Source organism: Sinocyclocheilus anshuiensis, unplaced genomic scaffold (assembly GCF_001515605.1).
Source record: "Sinocyclocheilus anshuiensis isolate Anshui unplaced genomic scaffold, SAMN03320099.WGS_v1.1 scaffold204, whole genome shotgun sequence".
Classification (NCBI taxonomy): Eukaryota; Metazoa; Chordata; class Actinopteri; order Cypriniformes; family Cyprinidae; genus Sinocyclocheilus; species Sinocyclocheilus anshuiensis.
This window is the reverse complement of record NW_015557064.1, coordinates 433,334-433,829: the sequence shown is the minus strand read 5'-3', so window position 1 is coordinate 433,829 and position 496 is coordinate 433,334. Positions and strand designations below refer to the sequence as shown.

The 496-nt window shown below is 48.0% G+C and overlaps 1 protein-coding gene across 1 annotated transcript in view; it reads left to right on the top strand.

The window, feature by feature from the left end:
- The window catches only part of LOC107676604 (DNA primase large subunit-like), a 94,434-nt gene that overhangs the window by 31,089 nt on the left and 62,849 nt on the right, over window positions 1–496 (top strand). The window lies entirely within an intron of this gene.

The following is a 496-nucleotide window of genomic DNA, read 5'->3' as shown; positions in this document are numbered from 1 at the left end:
AGGAAGCATGCGATGACAAACTGGCACAGGACTGCAAACACAAAGAGAATAAATAGTGAGCAAATGAGGAGGGTAATAAGGGAAACACAGGTGGGGCAAATAAACCAATAATCAGGTAACAAGATGGGTGGGGTCAAGACAATTGACATGAGAGCACATGGCACACAGGAAACAAAGACAAAAGCCATGTGCTCACACAAAACAAAACACGAACACGCAGCTAATGAAAAAACTCATAAGCCGCGTGTTCACACAAGACAAGATGGCACGCAGCCAGCGAAAAACCAAGCTGCGTGCTACACAGCACAAGACAAAACAGGACATGAAAGCACGCAGCCGTTAACACGAGCTGCGTGCAACCACAACACAAGACAACAAGAAAAGCACGCGGCTGAACACAAACCGCGTGCTACACAAAACACAACACACGTGGACAGAAGACTGCACGCTCCCACAACAAGACAGAGCATAGTGCACGAGTGTCCGGACCACGACA